The sequence below is a fragment of the Canis lupus genome, chromosome 9 (genome assembly GCF_048164855.1).
Source record: "Canis lupus baileyi chromosome 9, mCanLup2.hap1, whole genome shotgun sequence".
In the NCBI taxonomy this organism is placed as follows: Eukaryota; Metazoa; Chordata; class Mammalia; order Carnivora; family Canidae; genus Canis; species Canis lupus.
Window position 1 is genome coordinate 55,585,709 of NC_132846.1, and position 21,788 is coordinate 55,607,496.

The 21,788-nt window shown below is 38.0% G+C and overlaps 1 long non-coding RNA gene across 1 annotated transcript in view; it reads left to right on the top strand.

Moving 5' to 3' along the window:
- Nucleotides 1-21,788, top strand: part of LOC140639462 (uncharacterized) — a 60,113-nt gene that overhangs the window by 21,631 nt on the left and 16,694 nt on the right. Inside the window, exon 2 of the long non-coding RNA XR_012036174.1 lies at nucleotides 11,648-11,751. This is a non-coding gene — a long non-coding RNA (uncharacterized lncRNA). The remainder of the gene's footprint in view (nucleotides 1-11,647; nucleotides 11,752-21,788) is intronic.

A 21,788-nucleotide genomic window follows, 5' to 3' on the forward strand; every position in this document is an offset into this window, starting at 1 on the left:
CTATTTAAACAAATCCTTTATTTCTAGTGCAGTAGAACTTCACTGAGCCTTGAAATTAACAGCTAAGTATTCAAAAAAATAAAAATAAAAGGGACAGATTGTGTTATCAGATTTGTGCCCTGAAACCAACCATCCCCTGCCTCTTCTGTACAGTTATAAAGACCTAAATATGTTTGGAAAGAGCCTGTTTACTCAATCTGCTTGCTATTAAAGATGGAAGTCTGGAATTTGACCTTTCTTGTTTAAACACATTTTATTGGAATATGTTTGCCTTTTTAATCTCAATAATGAATAAGATAAGTTTTGAATGTGAATTGCTAAAAAAAAGCCTCAGAAACCTCAAATGAGATTGTATTTCATATATTAGATATTCCCAGAATCCTAGCACATGCTAATATTTATTAATAGCATTATCGTACAACTAATGTCTTTATAGTTCATATAGTAGCATCCTTATGCCAAGTATGGAATCAGATGGTTAAAAAAGATATGAAAATGACCAGTGTTGCAGGTTTTATTCTTGGTAAATTTTGCACAAAATAAATGTTATTATAGTTATGTAGAGAACCTTTCTTTTTTTTTTTTTTTTGAGAACCTTTCAATACAGGACAATCATCTGGGAAAGAGCACTGGCCAAGGAGTCATGATAGTCAAGATTAGGTCCTGGCTGTACATTAGATCATTCACTAATTCCCTCTAAGCCTCAGTTTCCTTCTCAAGAAACTAAGGATAATGCTATAGGTCTTACCTATTTTATTAGTAGTTTTTGAAATAAAATGAAGTGTGATTTTTATCAAAGGACTCTTAAATCTGTAAAAGTTATAAAATTGACAAATACTGTAATTATTAGTCATGACAGCCATAAGCACAGTGGTGGAAGGGATATATCTATTATCAAGAGAAAAAAACACAGTAGGTCAGTGGAATCATATCCATGTACAAGAATAGTGCTTACATTTTTATAAGGAAAAAATCATTGATTAAGTGTTATATATTTGCTATCTTGTCTTGTCTTAGATGTTATTTCCATTGTGACTTGATCAGAGAAGATGTGAAGTTAAGCAGAATCTAGGAAGAAAGGATCCAAAGTTTGCTACGCTTAAGAGCTAGTGAGGAAACATAAAACCTAGAAATATAAAGAGAAAGTGGAAAGATGGGAAGGCAAGAAATCTATTTTCTATTAAATAGTGCACATAATCTCCTCGAAGTGTGTATGTCTGGCAGGAGGGATGAGGAAGCCAAAGAAAGTAGAATAAGAGCACACTGGCTTTTGATCGCTAAGGATGAAGTAGAGCTATTTAATCTCCAGATTGCCCTCACACTGTGTGCATCTATTGTGCTGTGGTTGAACTCTAAGAGGCAGTACTGTTGTGCCCATTAATTTCAGCACAGTGTGAATCCCCCCCTTACTTAAAGGGAATGGTTAGTTCAATTGATGCACATTTCTCTGAATCCACAAATCAATAAACCACTTGGAAAAAAAGTAAAGTGTGAATCTTCCTGTATGGTCTCCTGATAGGAGAGACAAAGAATGGCAATAAGATCTGAAATCCCCAACTGGGAGTTAAGCCTGCTTTCACTTGCCTGGCTTAGCAGATGACGTCAATTGGCGATGACTTATGAATGTTATCTCTATAACGCTCTTTCTATGGGCCTCTCACTCTTGCAGCTGAGTGTCTAAGGGCTGGCGTACAATTTCATATCATATCTTGAGAATCAGTGGAGCATGGTTTTTAACTTACAGTGAAACTGGGCAGTGGGACAGGAGCTGGTGGAACCGATCCAACTGTAGGGTCTGAAATATGAAGTAGTCTGCTGGGTAAGGCACAAGATCATGGAGTATGGCAATCTTTGGGCATAGTCCAAACCACGGACAAAAACCAGTCTGCATGTGGTCACAGGGCACATAACTGGGCTGGGGTTAAAAGGCAGGATTCCAGGAATGGAAGCCAAGGCAGTAGTCCATTTTATCAGCCAGACCTCTTGATTGAAAGCAGCAGAAACTTATGCTGGCTATCTAAAGCAAAAAGAAAATTTATTATAGGGTTATCAGAGACTTCCAAAATTGATTGGAGGTTGGAGACCTGGTTCTGGAAAAAAAAGTGGGAGTATTCACAAATAATCAATTCCCAGTGGCTTATAGACTTAAAAGTGAAAGGTAGAATTATAAAGCATTTTAGAAGATAGTGCAGGAAAATACCTTCATGAAGTCAGAGTTGGGAAGAATTTTCTTACAAGACACACAAAAATACTATCCATACAGGAAAATACTATCCATATTTTTTCTACTCCATTAAAATTAAAGACTCTATCCATCAAAAAGAACCCCCAAAACCAAAAACTAATACACCCAAACTCTTTAAAAAGAGGGAAAAACCAAACTACAGAGATGGTATTTGTAATATTTAACTACCAAACGCCTAGATCCAAAATATACAGAGAGATCCTACAAATAGGAGATAGGAAAAAGACATATGGATCAATAGAAATTTGTACAGAGAACTTGAAAAGGCATTTAACAAAAGAAGAAATTAAGATGGCTAGTAAGTACCTGAAAAGGCTCTCAGCCTCATTAGAAATAAGGGGAATGCAAAATAAAACCACAGCGAGGCATCATTACACACTCATCAGATTGGCAAACATTAAAAAAATCAGATAATACCAAGTGGAGGTAAGGATGTAGAACAGGACTTTCATCTCTGCAGGCACATAAATCTGTACAAGCACTATGGAAAACTTGTTCCCATTATCTCCTCAAAACTGAGCACATGTATACCTAATCACACAGCAATTCCAGTTGGAGATGTTAATCTGTAATTGAATGAATCTATAAATAACTTTACAGAATAAAATGCATTCTATGCACAGCAACATAGACAAATCTCACATACTACATAAAGTTTCAAAATAGGCAAAGAGAGTAAACTGAGTTATTTGGTAATGAATCTTTAGGTGGTATAATTAAAAGAAAACCTGGAAAATGATGGGCACAAAAGACAGGACTATGGTTATTTCCAGGACAGAGGAAGGGTATTATAAGTCATGGGAGTGGGGAGCAGGCACTGGTAATGTTTGCATTGTGCCAGTGAGGACTAGTCACCAGGCAGAGCACATGCCATACCTGCTGGGGTCAAGAGGATTGACTCACTGATGCATGAGTATCAGTGCCCCATGTGCAGGCTCCTGGGCAACACACAGATATCTAGCAGAGCCAGATGTAAGACTCTTGGTTAGGGATTGCAACCCTTGGGCTTTAGAAATTAATTGCAATGATAAAACTGTGGCCTCGTTCCTTTCCCATCAGCTTAGCCCTTCCATTGGAGGTAGCACCATACTTTCACAACCCGGGACTGGTCTAAGCCTGGTAGTTATGGCTCTACAGCATGGCAAGTGAGTGACAGGACTTGTCAAACCAAAATTCATCATCTCCTGGGAGATTCAAAAAGTCTGCGAGCCAATTCTTACTATTGACCAAGATCAATCGCCTTTAACACCAGGCTGCTGCCCATTTCCATGGAACATTGCAGAAAACCATTTTTTTCTTTCTAAGAGGCCAACTTATAGGAGAAGTAGTCATGGGCAAATTCAGCTTCTACATTTGGCTTTAATTTTCCTACCTGTTGATGAAGTTTCATTGTTGTTTGTATTATAATTATTTGCCAAATTTTACACACCCTTTATATACTTTTCTTATGTATGCCTTAGTTTACAATTAAATAAAATGCTCCAAAATATTGAAATCAGGAGGACTCTAAGAGCTGCGGGGCAGCACTACACCACAGCCATGATTCCAATGTCAGCTGACACACCCTTGCATCACTCACTATTGACTCAGAGGCTCAGGACAAAGGAGAATTACCTGGTAGTAAGAGCTTCCATATGTACTACCAGGCGTGCTCTCCCAGAGGTCATAGGACAGAAAACCTCACCAAATTAAGATGCTCAAATGAGATGACCAAATTAAAATGCTCAAATGAGATGATTTCTTAAATTGATTTAAAACACACAGTGAAAAGCAACGGGAAAAACCGAGGTAAGTTAACCCACTTAGGATAGGTATATGTGGGAGGGCCACAGAATCTGAATCTCAGGGTATGCAATATTCATACATCCCATCTGTCTATACCACATGAGTCTTCTCCACCAAAAGTGTGCGTGCAGAACCAAAACTGAGGTTTGAGCAAATGCGCCCATAGATGTGTGATGCCTTGATCCAATGACACACACTCGCTCTCTTGGATATACACAGGGATAAGTGCAACCAGCCACAACTTTTTTTTTTTTTTTTAAGGTAGAGCTGTCTTAAAGGATGTTTATTTCCTGCCCCCTTTATACATAACTAAGACTTGAGCATCCTTTTGACAAAGACAGTTTTCTTTCCCCCCACTGGTCTCCAGCCCCCAGGATGCAGGGGTGTTGAAGACAAGTGCTCTGGGAGCCAGGACACGCTGGTCTTCTGTCCCGGATGGCAGTTCTTATGGGGAGGTCTCTGGGGTCTCCGGGGCTTCCTTAATCTGCTTTCTCTTGGGCTTTGTATTGTGAGGAAGTTTCCTTAGAGAACCTTTTTCTGGCCCGGGTCAGGGATGTGAGCTCCCCCAACAGAGAGGCCTGGAGGTATCTGGAGAATACCAGATAGTCTAAACAGCAGTCATGGGTTCTAGTTGTGCTTCGTGGACAGAAAATACAAGAGGCCAGAATGGGTGTCACCACTAGGTGATAAGTTAAGGCATCGTATATATTAAATGCTCATATATAATGTATCCTGAATATTTAGTTCTTTTTGTGTATTTAGTTGCATGTGTACTTAGCAACCAGGTGCTATAGGATATTAGGTATCTATTGGTTCTTTAATTCTCCTCTTTGTGGGAGACATTTGCTCTATTTGCTAGCTTCTTATCTCATGCTTATCATACCCTGTAAGATCTGCTTATATCCCACAAACTTTTTGCTTACTAGCTCCTCACCTATACTGAAACACCTTAAAAGGGCTTTGCCTATTTTTATAAATTACACATTCATTTATTTGATAGAATTGAATATTCCCAAAAGCAAATGCGGGCAGCCCCGGTGGCCCAGCGGTTTAGCGCCACCTTCAGTCCAAGGTGTGATCCTGGAGACCTGGGATTGAATCCCACGTCGGGCTCCCTGCACAGAGCCTGCTTCTCCCTCTGCCTGTGTCTCTGCCTCTCTCTTTCTCCCTCTGTGTCTTTCATGAATAAACAAATAAAATCTTAAAAAAAAAAAGCAAATGCATGTGACACATCTGATTGGCTGAGACTAAGTAATGCACCCATCTCACTGGTTATGCCAGGACAAAGACTAAGTAATGTCACTCTCTGGTTGTGAGGTAGGAAGTCAGCTCTTTTTCTTACCAAAAATCTTCATAAAGAAGAATTTCCTCATAAAAAAGATCAGAGTGCAAACAGAAAGGAGAAATTGTATACTAGATGCCCCGAGTGAATAAAATCCCACCACATGTAAAAGGGCTATTAGCAAGGGAACAAGCTTTGAGAATCAAGCTTAAACCTAGTTTTTGGAAATGCAACATTGCATTCATGTTGTCTAAGTAGCAGGAATGGTTTGAGTCTGAATGCCAACATAATGAACTGGGATGTTTAAGAATCTCTTTCTTTAGGTCAGAAAAGCTGCATGACTGTTACTGTGAATGTTGGGCTGAGCTTGGAGACAGTGATCAGATGTTTTCAACTATTGAGAGTAGAAGAAATAAAGTAGCTATAATTAGCCTGCCTGAGAATATCTCTCAGATTCCTGGAGTCCTGGCCAGCCATGAATTTCTGCATTTCTGGTAATTGTTATAGAAACTTGATGAGAAGTAGAACAGTTTCCACCCATCATGCCTCTGGAATGTTGCTTAGATAATGGAGGATCTATCTTCTCTCTTTCTGTCACTCTCTCTCTCTCTCTCTCTCTCTCTCTCACACACACACACACACACACTCATATGCTTTCAAAAGGAAGCTATCTATACTAGAATTATCTCTTAGCAGAAGATTAAGTGGTGGCCAATAACTACCTTCAGATGATACCTGAGGCTCTGGACAATTTAGTCTAGAGGAGCCTTGGGTTCCTCAGCAACCTGATTTTGTAGTTATTCTCTAAAAGCTGTCTTGGAAAATTGCTTAAAATTCTATCCCAAGTTTGAGTGCCACCTAAAATTTGAAAAATCTTTCAAACAAACAAACAAACAAACAAACAAACAAACAAACAAACCTCTCTATAGTCCTTTGCTACTCTGATTGATTAAGATACATCCCTTGATTAACCCCATCCACAAACACTCTCCAGAGTGGCCGTTCCCTTACCCTCCTGCATACAAATTATAGAATTGTGCTCTATTGTAGAACTGTTGCCATATCTACTCTTTAGTGTCTGAACAATGATGCATAAGACTTAGCAAACATTGAACTTTCATCTTCCCACATTTCTCTCACAGGACAAGTAGAATTAAAGGCCTGTGAATAGCTCTTTAAAAAAAGGTAAAATAGGGACGCCTGGGTGGCTCAGTGGTTAAGCATCTACCTTCAGCTCCGGGCATGATCCCGGGACCCAGGATAGTCCTGCATCGGGCTCCCTGCATGGAGCCTACTTCTCCCTCTGCCTCTGTCTCTGCCTCTCTCTCTGTGTCTCTCATGAATAAATCTTAAAAAAAATAAAATAAAATTTTAAATTTAAATTTAAATTTTTAAAAAAATTAAAAAGGTAAAATAATGACAATTATACAGATTTAAAAATGAACATGCAAGAATGATTTTATTATACTCATATATGTGGTGAAGGAGATGAGAGTATGCCACCCCTAAATATACCAAGGATTATTTGGTATATTGAAGGCAACTGAGAACCAACAGATGCAGGAAGAGTTCTCTGCCTTCCCCTTACCTGCCTAAAGCAAGATATAAGACTCCCTTTGTGAAGGTGACCATCCCCTTCTACCTGTAGGTTTTCTATTTTCCCCACCCCAGAAGACAAGAACACTCTTATCACTGGAGACAGAATTTGTACTGCAATGAGTTTGTAAATAGATCTTACCAAAATAAGACTTTTTTTTAAAAAAAGTTATTTATTTATTTATTTATTTATTTATTTATTTATTTATTTGAGAGAGAGAGAGGCGCAGAGACATAGACAGAGGGAGAAGCAGGCTCCATGCAGGGAGCCTGATGTGGGACTCATCCAGGGATTCCAGGATCACATCCTGAGCCTAAGGCAGATGCTTAACTGCTGAGCCACCCAGGCATCTCAAAATAAGACTTTATCATCCATTAGTTCCTCCATTTCCCCCCCAAACTTCCCTGTGATTTATTAGCTCTTGAAGCACAACCTTCTTTGTTAAAATGGCATATAACTCCCCTTAGTTTAACCTCTTATTTGCATTTCACTTCTTCTTTGTGAACTCCAGTGCCCATAAACATTAATAAAAATTGTATGCTTTTTCTCCTACTGATATATTTTATTAGGTTAATTCTTAGGCTTCCTGGTACTGCAACTATGAGAATAGAAAGAAAGACAGAGGGAACCACACAGATGTTATAAGTGGTTCAAAGGAGAAGTCAAAATACTGCAAACTTACCTGGCAAGCAAAGGAATGCTGAAGTGAATATCCACTGAAGGCAAAGAACAAAAACAAAAACAAAAAAACCTTTTTACCTTGGGGATAAGGAGAATCAATTAAATCTCTATCAGATTGGACAGAATTTACATGTTTATCAGTTATTTATAACGCAGAAGGATTGCAACATATCAAAAATAATAAAAGGTTAGTATCTGATAAACTGGTAGGATGTGCTGTATGTAGACAATGCATAGTTTTCTCTGAAACACATTCTTTTAATAAATGCAAAATAGCTAATACTGATTTTTTGTTGACTTCTCAACTATCAGTATTTTCTTGACTCAACCTTTTCTTTAACAGGCTAATCGTATGTCAGGGTTTCATCCTAGAGACTTTTAATATTCTCAAGGTTAATATGCGGGAGGTTTGAGAATTTTTGGAAGAACACTTTGAGAAGCCCTTAGGGTTGCTTGAGATTGGATTTTTAGGTGCTTAGTTTTAGAGAACTGGGAAATCAATTACTATGCCAGCTTCCTCGATGTCAAAAATTGGCCACTGTTTCACACAATCCCTGCCAGGTAATAAAGCAATCAACATTTCCCCCATTCACAAATCGTTCATACCAACTATTCAACTTGACCTTCTCCTTAAAGAATACACAGTATTTGTGAATTCTCTAGCTCCTTGTGCCTCAGATCCTTAGAATTAAAAATGTTTGTATTATATATCCTGGCAATGCTGATCTGTTTGTGTTATCCCCACAGTGTTATTTGTTGCTTATGCAGCTTCTGGGGAAAAAGAGATACAGTCAATCCTCATTTTTCCCAGATTCTGTATTTGCAAATGCTTACCTTGCTAAAAGTGATGTGTAACCCCCAAATCAATACTTAAGGTGCTTTTCTAGTCATTCTTAGACATAAGCATGGCAGGATGGTGAAAATTTGAGTCCCCTGGTACATGTTCCCAGCTGAGGAGGACCAAGGTGATAGTCTGTCCTTTTATTTCAGCTCTCACACTGTAAACAAGTATCCTTTTCACGGTTTATTTAGTGTCACCTTTTTCACATTTTGTGCTCTATGTGGGTGATTTCTCTGTTTAAAATGACCCTCAGGTGTACAGCTGAAGCGCTGTCTAGGTTTTCTAGGTATAAGGGGGCTGTATGGTGCCTTATGGTGAAAACATGTGTGTTAGACAAGTTTCATTCAGGCATGAGTTATAGTGCTGTGAGCCAGAAGTTCAATGTTAAAATCAACTGTATATATTTTAAAAGGTATCTTTAAACAGAAACACACATGAAACAGGTTATGTATCCATCAGTTGACAAAAATGCTTTCAGGATTCTACCTTTGGATTTCCCCCAGAAGCAATGATTTAGTATTCACTAATTCAGTGTCTGCAGTGACTTTATAGAACATGAATATCAAGAACAAGAATCAATTATATCTATCTATCTCAGAGGATGTTGGTATGGGCAGTGATGAGTTTTCTTCCTGGGTGCCATGGAGTCCTCTCCTTGGCTTTCGTTTTGTGACTGGAATTTACATCATTTGGTTTGTTTGAAGAGATTTGCTTGTGTCCAAACTTTGTCAAGAGTTGGTTAAGGTAAGAGAGCGGCGTTCTTCTGGAAAAGTGTTTTCTCTTCTTTTTGAAGGGATGGAAATAAAATTCAAATGCTATGTTCCTCTTGTTCCAAGTTGTGCTGAGTTACTAGTGAATTAATTGCCTGAATACTTCATCTTTAGGAGTTTGTAGAGTTTCGAGTGGAATCCCATTTATATGATTTTCATTGCCCTTCTAAATTCTGATTAGCCTTTCCATTGACACCCTGGCTCTTTCACTTCTTTGTGGGTCTTGAAAAATTGTAATGAATACACGAGTGCTGGGCAGACCTCATTTATTTTATAGCCCTGTGCACTCATTTCTTTGAAAGGAAACCAAGTGCCCCACCCCCTGCACACACACACACACTAATTGGGGTCATATGGGAGCAGAGAGCTGGAGACGGGGAAGGAGGGAGAGATGACAATATTCCAAAAGGAAACTTGTTAAATACCACTTCATAGAACAGCTTTAGATAGAACAATTGCTCCTGCCATTTTCAACGAGGCCCTGAGGGGTTAATACCAGCTAATAAGAGGTGACTGTTGTAATAACACCCCCCTCCAACTTTTGACAATAAAATGCAAACCAGATTGGAGTAGTGAGGGAGAGAAAACCATGTAGATAAATTGAGTTAGGGACCTGACTTCTCTCAGGCAACCCCAGTTTTGTTTTGTGCCAGCCTCCCGTTGAACCACTCCAGTTTCTCTTTAGGTGAAAATAAATGGCTTGACCTCTTTTTCTACTCAGTGAACAGGGTCTTTTCTCTGTCATTATCACCTTCACACAAACCAAACTTTTTAGTTTTCTTCTCTCGGATATTTTTCATTTTTACGTTATCATTGCAATGTGAAAGAATAGTCCTTTCCTAAAGAAATTCCAAGCATGAGTGTATAGATGGAGACAGGAAGAGCTCTACTTTAAAAACATCAAAAGTATGCCAGAGAGGAGATGATCTGGTTTGGGACAAATAAAAGCCAGCAACACTGACTTCTGAGGAAAAATACAAGGTAGGAGGTTTAAGGGTCTGGGCTATGTCACTCACTCACTGAATTTGGGTAATTTTCATAACCTTTCAAAGCCTATTTTCTCATCTATTACAGAGTTCAACAAACCTTATCTGTAAAGAGATAGATAATAAATATTATAGGCTTGGTAGGCCCTCAATCCGGGGATCCTGGGATCACAGCCTGAGCTGAAGCTGGATGCTCAACCACTGAGCCACCCAGGAGTTTCTCAAAAGTCATTTTCATTGCATTTTAATTTTCTACAATTTTACACAGCTGAAAATAGCTCAAAGGTAATGAAAAGACAGAATCAGGTGACCCTTAGTGATGTGCTCTAAACAATGCATAATTTGCCACTGGAGAAACCCAGTAATCTTACTTGCTGATTCTAATTTTCTTTATACACTCAAATCTTGCCACTATCATTGCTGCTCACATGTCTACTAGGGTTACCCTGTTCTTTGAGACTGAAATGGAATTGGCTTAAATCTCATTTGTGCATGCTCTGGAGTGTTCTTCAAGTCAAGCCTGATTTGAAGTTCCTGATTCTGTTGTGAAAGTTCGGTGGGTGATTGCTTCAGTGGAATGCATGGTGTTGTTCAGTTTTGGTGTGATGTCCCCCTTGAGATGAGTTCCCAGTGACTCCATGCCCTTGAGATGTCACCAGCCTGAGAGTCTATGAATAAGAGGGGCAGTCAAACATATACATCCTAACAACGCAGTTTAAAATGACCACAGCTTCCATTGGCTTCCCTGTCATTAGGGATTTCCTACTGGCTGACATTTGTTAGACTCCAAGTCAACTGATTTCTTAGTTCTTTTTCTTCTACATCCTCCGACCCACCTTCCTTTCTCTAACAGTCTTACATTCTTGTTCATTTCTTTTTTTTTTTTTTTTAATTTATTCATGAGAGACACAGAGAGAGACAGAGAGGCAGAGACACAGGCAGAGGGAGAAGCAGGCTCCACGCAGGGAGCCCGTGGGACTCCATCCTGGGTCTCCAGGATCAGGCCCTGGGCTAAAAACAGAGCTAAACCGCTGAGCCACCCGGGCTGCCCCATTCTTGTTCATTTCTTATGTTAAACAGTTTAACTCTCTCTCTGTTTTATAGTCTCCTTAGAAAGTATGATTCCATAGTCTACCTTTAACACCCAAAGTAGCTTATCAAGTTATTGAATTAAACAAAAGGTCAAGTACACAGCAGAACATACTGGGATCTAGTGTGGTTTTAGATAGAAGTTTTTTTCTTTCTTGATTATTACTGTTATTATCATGATCATTAGGAGGAGATAAATCTGGGGTACATATGGTATTGTTTGGCTAAGCAGTTATTTCTTCAGGGTGCTATTTGGCTTTCCATGTTTCTTAGTTACCTTTTCCCTGCTCTCTCTCTCTCTCTTTTAGCGTTCTTCCTACACAAATTAGATATATTTTTAAACTGTGATTAAAATCTTTTTGCCTCCACAGGGAGAAACCACAGACATACAGAGGCAACATCAAATCTCAGCAAGTCTCTCCAAGTGTTGGGATACCTTCAAGGGCTCCTTAGGCATTCTCACTGCCAGAACCAGGTAGGCCTCCTCAGATGGTACTCAAATATGCAGAGAAAGTAAATGAGATTAACAACTCATTTTTCTTTTAGGAAATCAGTGGTAGGCTTTTGTCAGTCTGTGGAAGTTTAGACTTGGCTCTAAAGGTTGGATGATGGAACAGTCTTCTTAGGTTAAATGGTCCAAACTAGCAACTTGGATTTAACTATTAGTTATGGTTGGTGTAAGGAAAAATTGTGACTTGTTAAAATGGTAAAGAAGACTTCATTCAAGACTTTTGCAATAGAGGTATTGTAGCAGGAGAGAAAGATTGGACTCAACTTCAAACATAGCAAAGACAGTTGGGAATTTATAGCCAAGAAGCAGAGTGACAGAATAGGTGGGTGGAAAATCACTAAGAGGGTAGCTACATCAAGGATAGGGTTGTTCTTGCTATCTTGGCCTAACAGGATTCTTGTTAGAGGCAGACCAAGAACTTATTCATCAACATTGGGGTATGAGAAACTTGACTAAAAATCAAGGGTGATCAGATACCAAGGATCAAATAAACCTTAGCAGGATTCCTGCTAGTACTGTGTTGGGCTGGCCAAAGATGGGTTTCTTGACTGAAGCCAAGGTGAGAAAAAGACTGAGAGAGCCTGATTAAGTCTGACTAAAGACAGAGCTTTTGTCACTGATTAGGGTAAATCTCTTTGAAGAAGGTAAGTTTTGAGCAAAGGCTTGAAGGACAGAAGATAGTTGGCCTGGCAGATATCTGGGTAAAATGCATTCCAGAAGGAGGAAACCACAAAGGCCCTAAGGTAGAAGTTGACCTGCAACATGAAGGAATACCAAGAAGGCTAGTGTGACTGGCCACACAGTATATCCATCTCACATATGCTTCTTACAATGTGATATTAATATTCTTTCCATTTTTCTGGCCAGACTTTGTGAGCGTATTACATAAATGTTGTTTTATACCACAAAGATTTGGGGTGGTTTGTTATGCAATAGTAATAACTAGAATAACTACAGTGACTGAGATTGAGTGAAAAAGGGAGAGAGTAGTTTGAGGTGAATTCAGAATGGTATTAGGGGGCAGAAAATGCAGGACATTTTTGGGCCAAAGTAAAAACTGTCTTTTATTATAAGTGAAAAGAATGAATGAATGAATGAATGAATGAATATTTTTTAATTATTGGGAAAGATGAACTCTTAAAAGAGAATAATTATTGTGTCTCTATTAATCAACAGGCTCTACAGTGACATGAGAAAAATCACGTAGTTGATTTTCAATACTTCCACTTATGGTTTTAGTCATGGAAGAATTATTTAAATATTTGAGCCTTATTTTCTTCTGTGTAAGTTATGCTATGAGAATTAAATGTTACAATACTTATAATAAGCATCCAGTGTTTGTTAGTTTTCGCATCTGCTCCCTTTAATATTTTGAATATGTTTAGATTCCCATTAAAGTGAAAGGGATTGAATTTAACCTGCCTCGCCATTCATAAGAATTAGGTGTAGTAGAATGGAAAAGACAAAGAGGCATATTTTAGCTCTGGACAAGGTTAATAACTTATTATTGCATACAGTTACCTGACTCTGAATCTGACTCTGTATTTACTAGCTTTGTGACCTTAGACAAGTTACTTAAATATTCCAATGCTCATTTTCTTTATTGGTAAAATTCTGCTAATTATAGGACCTGCCTCATGAGTTTGTATTAGATTTAAGTGTGGTAATCTATCTAAAGTGCTTACCATGGTGTTTGACACTCAATATTTATTAATAATTTACCTCCACTTGTAACAGGGAATGCCTAATGAAGATTAACTTCTCTTACTTGCAATGTTAAGGGAAATATTGCATGCTATCTAATGAAGTTTCTTCATTGACCAATTCTAGTTTTAAATTCCATCTTTCTCAGTTCCTCTGATGACATCTTAGGTTTCTTTGATCCATAAGTATATCAACTAGATTTTCTATTTTCTTTTTGTGCACATGGTCCTAAATTATGAGACTGTATTGGTTGGGATGGGCTAAATTTTGCTATAATAACAATTCCCAAATCTTACTGGCTTAACCCAACAGAAGTTTATTTCCTATTCAAGTTAACATTTCCACTGTGGGTTCACTAAGAGCTGAAGGTAGAGATGGGATGGGGATTCCACTCATTAGTTGCTCTTGGATTCAAATTAGTAGAATGATCATCACCTTGATTGTCATTCATAGTGCCAGACCAAAATGAAAGTTCTAAACTGTACTTTTTTAAACTATCTGAGGTAGGAGGCCAATTTTCATTGATTTATTTTATTCTAATCTGTTAGGGACCAATACTTTTATAAAATATGGTAAAGATAAATCATTGACCACATGTTTGGATGTTGTAGCAATACTAAATTACTATTACAGTTTATAAATATTTATTTCCATCTTTGTACTTATCTTTTCATGGACTGGGAAAAAATAGTTTATGGAATACTACTGATCTGGAAGGTCTTACTCTGGTAAACAACATGTTATTTCCTTTCAAAATTCATTGGCTGATGCTAGTCATGTATTCCCTCTCCCAACAGTGAGAGTCAAGGAGTTCAATCCTGTTGAGTGCCCTCAAGATGGAGAAAGGGGTGAAAGGAACTATTATAGTACTTATGATTACCACACTGATCACAAGAGCCTTTTTATAAAATATAGAATTCCAGGAATAAGCTTGGGAGACTTTGATTCAGTAGGTAGAGGAGGAGTAATTGGAATCAGTTCCTAAAAAAAATCTCCCGGGTGATTTAGTTTATTCATAGACCTATTGTTACAGGTGAAATGCATTTTAATTATATCACAGATCATGAAGATGATTAAATAGTGAACTTGGTATCATCTTATATTAGTCCACGTCCTCTGAAAAGCAGGTACAAAGACAGGACTAAACATGTGTGGATTTTATTTGGGAAAATGTTTGTCTGAAAGGAAATGGAAAGGGAATAAAAAAACTGGAAGACCTCCCAGACCACATAATGGAAGTCTGATCCCAAGTGAGGGAGAGAAGTTTAGGTCAATATGACATAGATAGCCATGCAGTCTCAGGATGAAGCAGCAAAGTTGTTGGGGACTCTGAACTAAAGTTGGATGACAGCAGAGTACTCTGTCTCCCAGGAATCTGAGTCTGTCTCTTGTAACACTCCCTTCCTGCCCCCACTCTTCCCATACTCAGTCATTGTCTGAGAGCAGCCTTGGCATAAGCCAGTCAATGAATTTCAAAGCATAGCAGCTGAGGCCCCTGGTTGAATACACTTTCCATGTTGGAGGTTTGCAAGGCGTATGCTCATGGCTGCCACATGCCCTCTCTAGTCTCCCGCCTTTAGGAATTTTAAATATTTATTCCCATTTTATGAATTAATTACTGAGGCCAAGGGCGCTTAGTGGATTAAGGTATTGGCGTGAGGTCCAGAGCTATTAAATTTGGAAACCGAGACCAGAACTACTTATACCCTACTGTCCCTAGTGATATACTTATGGCTTCCATAATTGAAAATATTTTTAGTGGATATTAAATTATTTTTAATTTTTAATCTGTCAAGCACTTCTCCTTTCTGCTGGAAGCAGCACTACCTTCTTTCAGTCATGAAATTTTTGCCTGGTGTGGTCCTGCCTGCCTGAATTTAGCAAGTCCTCCAGGAAGGAATTGGGCCAATTATGTTCTTCCCTGGGACTTTTAAAGCTTGAACATCCTGAATGCTGGAGGTAGAAAGCAGAGGAGTTGTTGGCAGTCATGTTCCTCATTCTGTGGTTTAGGTTAGTCTCTGAGAATGGAATTAAAATGTACAAGGAAACAAGAATGAGAAAATGGCAATACCAGTTGTCCTTGGGGTTCAGCTGCACTTCTTTTCGTCTGGCCTTCATATAAGACATCTCAGTATCCTTTCAATAATTTCCCTATTTTGCCTAAACTGCAGTGAGCTTCTATCACTTGCAACTAAGAGACCTTGACTGATACATTTCCTTAGAAATGCAGACTTGGAGATCTCTTATTGTAGTGCTAACACAATGGGGTAATTACTTTTTTTCTATTTCCTACTCTTTTCTGTGTATTTTTTAAAATGCTTTTGGAAATAAAATGCCTTTGATCAGCTGTCAGAGACAGTGATTAACACCTAGATAGGCAGCAGAGGGTTCCACCTAGCACTGGGAGGGCAAAGAGGTTTGGCAGACCAATGAACCATTAGAAACTCATTGCTCTTGCAATGAAGAGATCGATCCTTTGTTAAAACTCCACCTAGCTTCACAATTAAGTCTTGTGCAATTAAATGCTGATAGCATTGAGTGTTCACTGAAAAATCAGCATTTTATTTCTGCAGGAAAAAAAGAGAGAGGGATTGTTAATACAAGCCAAGCATATGGAATGAATTTGTTAAAAAAAATCATAAAACAAGTAGACTGTTGTGACTAAACATAAGACTGGTATTTCCAGTTTGTGTGTCATTTTTGTGTGCCCATGGAATCTGTATCCTGAACAACTAAAACCTAAAGATAAATCTTTTTAGCATCCTAAATTTAAGTAAGTAGATTGCATTCTAGAGATTAGAATGGCCTGAATCAAGAGAACTGCATTGGTGCCCAGGTTGGCTTTGAATATGGATATGATCCTCCATGCCAGTTAGGTTCTTTGGGTCTTTATTCTCATTTTTAAAATGGGGCTACTAGAATAAATGATCTCTAAGGTTCCTTATAATTCTATAATTCTTTTACTTAAAAGAAAGTTCTATGTGTGAAGAGGGTATTTCTTTCTTCCATCTCTTGGCCCCATTTTGTATATAGAAATTAGAGACCTAGAGAAGCCAATTGAATGTGAGGTGGGACTTTTTGTCTTCGCTAGAAGAATGGATGCTGCCCTTCCTGGGATGGTAAAACAGCTCAGTTTTCTTAACAATGACCCACTTTATGGGTCTGAATAGCTGTATCCATCTTCTTTTTCTGTGATTTCTTTGTTGTTGTTGTTAGCATCTATTTTGCATGTTTCTGTAACTTGAGTCAACGGCAAGAAAAAGGGAAATTTAAAATAACTCTGGGAAAAAAATAACTCTGGAGGTGATAATAATAACATTTATAGTAGAATTAATGTAATAAATTGTAGTTCTATATATGCATACTTTACAATATCTTACTTAGTATTAGAGTTCAGTCAATAGAACATGTAACTCTTGATCTCAGGGTCATGAGTTCAAGCCCCATCCACACTGAGCATGGAGCCTACTTAAACAATGGGTGGGGAGATGGGTAAAATAGGTGATGGGGATTAAGGGGTGCATTTTCTGTGATGAGCACTGAATGTTGTATGGAACTGTTGGATCACTATATTGTACACCTGAAACTAATATCACACTGTATGTTAACTAACTGAAACTTAAATACAATTTTAAAGTTTAAATTTCAATTATTTAAAAGTTTTCCATTTAGTTTTCAAAAGTTTTCTAATATTTGAACATTGGAAGAATTTTTCTACTTTAAAAAGCTGCATGTATTTTAAGTTGGTTGGCCGGGTAAGATAGCAGAGAATTAACCTCCATTTTTTTTTTTTTTGGAAAAAAATTATTCATTTGAGAGAAAGTGAGCACAAGCAGAGTGAGAGGCAGAGGGGGCAGGGGAGAGAGAGAGAGAGAGAGAAAAGCAGACTCCCTGCTGAGCACAGAGCTTGATTCAGGCTCAATCCCACAACCCTGAGATCATGACCCTGGCCGAAATCCAGAGTCAAACCCTCAACCAATTTAGTCACCCAGATGCCCCACCTTTTTTTTTTTTTTTTTAAATGCCTGAATAGACCTATTTCTTTATGAAATATAGCCAAACCTCATGCCAGGACTTTTTCTATTTGGGGTTCATTCAGACAAAAATGATTAAAGTTGGTTTAAACAATAAAGTAAAAAAGAATATTGCAATTGTCAATTTATTTAAGAAAGGAGGTAAGAAACTTGAAGAGAAAAATGAGAAAAAAGCTCTAGACTGAAGGAAGAGCTTGACCATGAGGTCAAGGGCTTTCTGGGAAGTCTTAATGGGTGAGGCGAAGGTGAGGTGACCTTGAGCCATTTTGTATAGATAGTAAAGAAAAAGTAGCCCAGAGGCAACCTATTTTCAGCATGAAGAAGCTGAAAAGGCCCAGAGAAGTCATCTGACTTCTTTGTGGCTAGAAGATACTATAGACTAAGAGAACAAAGGGACAGTTTTTCTGAAGTCCAACTTCATAGCTCCTTTCTGGATAACAGAATACACCTGATGACCTTCTCAAAGCAATTGATTAAGTTACATTTCTGAGTAGATGAAGTCATCATATTACCCACAATAAGTATTCTTTCCAATATCGAGACAATTCCCTTATGTCCCATTCTATGTAGCACTTGCTCTGTGTTTATGGAGTTAGCACTCGAGCCTGGAAGGTACATCACTGTGTTTGAGGCCAACTGGCAGAGAAATCCAGCTTTCATAGGCCTTGAAGCCTCTACAATTTGGGCAGGGGCTTCTTTAGGGAAAAAGAATAAAAATTCACAAATATAAAATTAGAGATAAAAGTGAATATTTATCTGGAAAAAGAAATCACAACCAAGTACACAGTTTTTAAAAAGGTGGCAAATATCACAGACATAAAAAATACAGAAAAATAATGATTTTTACATTATTTAACAGCCTGCCACTTGTCTTTTATACGTTTTTTCCCTATATGTTATTTTGACAGCTTCTTCACATAACAATATTTTGTGATATCATTTTCTATGGAGAGAATGGAAAGATAATTCAGTCTTTCCTCTAGAGATGTTGATTGACACTTTTTTATATTTTTGATAATAATAAAAATATAGATGTACTTCTCTGTTTGTAGGATGACTATAGATTTGCCCTCTTTTACCACAGGATTTCTGTTTGATCGTTTCTTTGTTCGATTCTCATCAAAAAAGAAAAGACATGTATGCTGTTGGAAACTGCATCTTGTGTATTATTGAGTATATTCCTGATAGGAGAGAACTTCTGTTTTAATTATGCATTTTTGAGTACTGAATCTATGGATAATGTCACCTGTCTAATATGTAAAATTATTCACATTATTGCACATACCAGCTTCTGGATCCAGAACTTTCAAGTTTGTTTCTCCTCTAATTCCCTCATGCTACTGGTTCACATCATGGTAATACTTAGGCCCGGGCACCATATTCACATCATGGTAACACTTTGGCCGGCACCTTTGTGTCTAGTGTAGGATGCGTTGGCACAGTGGGCAGAGGGAACGTTCCTGTAGGCCATGCCTACAAAAGGAAAGCTTGCAGTAACTTAACTATATGCAGAAGTGACTGAGAACCACATACATATATCACATCAATCCAAACTAAATGTACCCCTAACTGAACTGCTATTTAGCCAGGTTGTAAAAATGCCTATAGCCACTCGAACATTATCCAACACAGTTGGAAGTCCAATGATGAGAAAAGCAGAGTGGAAACAGATAAGTCTTAACCAATTGTGATTAAAATTCTTATTTTGGCAAATCTTCAAACACATACTGACCATGTGAACATATTGTTGGAGTTCCTCCCAGAGCCTTGGAAGGGGTTTGGGCAAGTAAAGTAAAGCTAAAGCTTAAACTTCATTAGCTTCATGGTAAAACTGGTTCAACTAACTGGTCAAGTGATTACTTATCAGTTGCATTCCATTCTGGACCAAATTCTTTGGGTAAAGGTATATATTCCAAAAGCATGCTATTGTTCACTTCGGCTTTGTTTTTGTTTCCTAAGAGAATTTTGGCTTTGGCAGGTAGTGGTGCATAATGAAGACTTGCTTACTTTTCTCCCTGGTGAGACTGTTATGATTAGATGTGATAAACCTAATCATAGCTTTAATAAGAAACTGCTTTCACCTTATTATTTGCCCAAGCTGTGTGTGGGATTTTTATTGGCCATAAACTGTGTTTACTAATTCTTTGGGTTCATGAACAAAGAAACTTGGCCTTTTTGGAAAGCTTTCTGGCCAAGTAGTTTCTGGGCAGATCAACTAGTATGTTCATATGCTTCAAAGAATAAAAAGGGGGCATTGACAGCAGAGGCACAAAATTGAGAGGGGTTTCCTGGCAAAATGAACAAATTTTTGCTGCTCATCAGATTCAGCCTTATTAATTGTGCCCTAATAACTTTTCCTCCTATTCCACCCTCTGCCTGCAGTATATTATAGTGGATTTCTTTATTGCCTTTGAAAAGTATTTGTAGAGAGACTTCTAAGTAGACTGAATTAGCCAAGGTCTTAATAGGAAGAGAGAGGATAATTGAAAACAGCTTAGTAAAGGGACTTTTTTTTTTTGCATAGGTGTAGGCAATGATGATGTATATTGGATAATGATATACCCACCCCTACTGCAGCAATAACTAGCCCTCACATTTGTAATCATGGAGGGTCTAGTGGAAGGAGCCATTATTGACATGTGGAGAGAGCAGAGTAGCTGTAGAGGAGGGATGTGTAGCAGAAGCAGTGACTTGTGTGGGAATACCACTAATCCAAAGCCTGGCAGTGTTGCAGCAAGGGAATAAACACCCTGACCTTCCTCTCCTATTGCCCTTTGATGTTTTGCAGGTGATTCTCATTGGCTGAACTGAACAGCAAACCAAAGGTCAAGAAAGCTTATTGATATAATCAATAAAGGTCAGGTGAAGGGTCACAGGTGAGGAAAGAGAGTGGATTTAGAGGGGCAAAGAGAAAAATATGCAGCACAGAGGGTTATTAACATTGGGGAAGTCTTACCATTACAAGACTGGCCCAAGAGGAAAAGATCTCTGCATTCCTGTCTTAAGAGTTAGGCTTGTGTTTTTGCCCAGCTCCCCAAATTTCTCTTTCTCTCTCTTTTTTTTTCTCAAAGAGGGCCCAGATGCCCAGCTTGAAGGAGTGCAGTCATCAGATAACCTCAAGGTGTCAGCTCCATTAGGGTTTGTCTCCGCTGCCAAGAGCGGTCCTATCCAAGGTCAAGTTGTATTTTCTGGGGGTAGGCTTAAGTTGGATAAAATTAAATAGTTCAAAACTCTTCTTTTTACATATCTATTACAAAGTGTGCCCTATTAAATATTGTCTTAACCTTCACCACTTTCATTACAGAAAACCTGTTCCAGGAATGATATTAAGGCTTTCTTTTAAATATTTTTACTGGAGCAAGTCCTTCCTCATTTCAATGACTATAATAAAATGAATTTTTCATATGTTAGAATTATCTTTTTCCCTATTTCAGGCAGTGATATTTTTCAAATTCCATGTATTTTAGACATTATTTCTTCAGTTTTCTTGAATTGGAAGACATATGTCAACATTTATCTTTGGTGTATTTTTTTTTTTTTTTGGCTCTTTAAGTTTTTATTTTAATTCCAGTGCTATATTAGTTTTAGGTGTACAATATAGGGATTCAACAATTTCGTATGACACCCAGTGGTCATTGCAATAAATGCACTCCTTAATCCCCATCACCTGTTTAACCCATCTCGCAACCCCCTTCCCTCTGGTAACTGTGTCAGTATTTATCTTGGTGAGAAATTCTAATGAACAAATTTATGCATTTCCGAATGCATAAATGCATTATGCATTTCCATTGAAATGGACTGAAATTCTCCCCCGCTCATTCTGTAGTGCTTCATGCAACTTATTGAGAGAAAATACCATTTGATCATGGTTCAGTCTGGTCATTGAATATTTCGTAGTGTCACTTTATGATCTGCAGTGGACACTATTACCTTATGACAGGAGAGCTCTGAGATACTGAGGACCATTTTGTGTTATCTATTTTGTGTTATCTATTCCTCCATTAATTTTCAATCATGCTGATCCCTTTTTCATCTTCCTTAGGGAACTTATAAATTTTGTAACTGATAAATTTTATAAAGAGCTTTCTGAATGCCTTAATTTCACATCTTTCTCCAGGTCTTGTCATGTACTGATATTGACTCTAAATTTCTTTCAGAGTGTTTTACTTTCTTTAAATGCATTCTTTAGTTTTCAACTTTTATTTTCTAGCCTAGGTTTTTGTTTATGACTGAAGTTGGGAAATAAATATGGATCTGCCTGGA